General features: G+C 46.0%; 1 protein-coding gene across 1 annotated transcript in view; it reads right to left on the bottom strand.

The window, feature by feature from the left end:
• The window catches only part of nup107 (nucleoporin 107), a 15099-nt gene that overhangs the window by 9160 nt on the left and 5611 nt on the right, over positions 1-328 (bottom strand). The gene's annotated exons all lie outside the window — the stretch shown is intronic.

Genomic DNA, 328 nt, shown 5'->3' with positions numbered 1-328 from the left:
AGCTAGTCCGTTGAGACATCGAGCTCTTAGCTAGTCCGTTGAGACATTGAGCTCTTAGCTAGTCCATTAAGACATTTAGCTCTTAGCTAGTCCATTAAGACATTTAGCTCTTAGCTAGGCTGTGGAGACATTTAGCTCTTAGCTAGTCCGTGGAGACATTTAGCTCTTAGCTAGTCCGTGGAGACATTGAGCTCTTAGCTAGTCCGTTGAGACATTGAGCTCTTAGCTAGGCTGTGGAGACATTGAGCTCTTAGCTAGTCCGTGGAGACATTGAGCTCTTAGCTAGTCCGTGGAGACATTTAGCTCTTAGCTAGTCCGTGGAGACATT

This window comes from Nematolebias whitei, chromosome 22, assembly GCF_014905685.2.
Source record: "Nematolebias whitei isolate Nwh7 chromosome 22, NemWhi1, whole genome shotgun sequence".
Taxonomy (NCBI): Eukaryota; Metazoa; Chordata; class Actinopteri; order Cyprinodontiformes; family Rivulidae; genus Nematolebias; species Nematolebias whitei.
The sequence above is the reverse complement of the archived record's forward strand: the minus strand, read 5'-3'. Positions and strand labels throughout refer to the sequence as shown.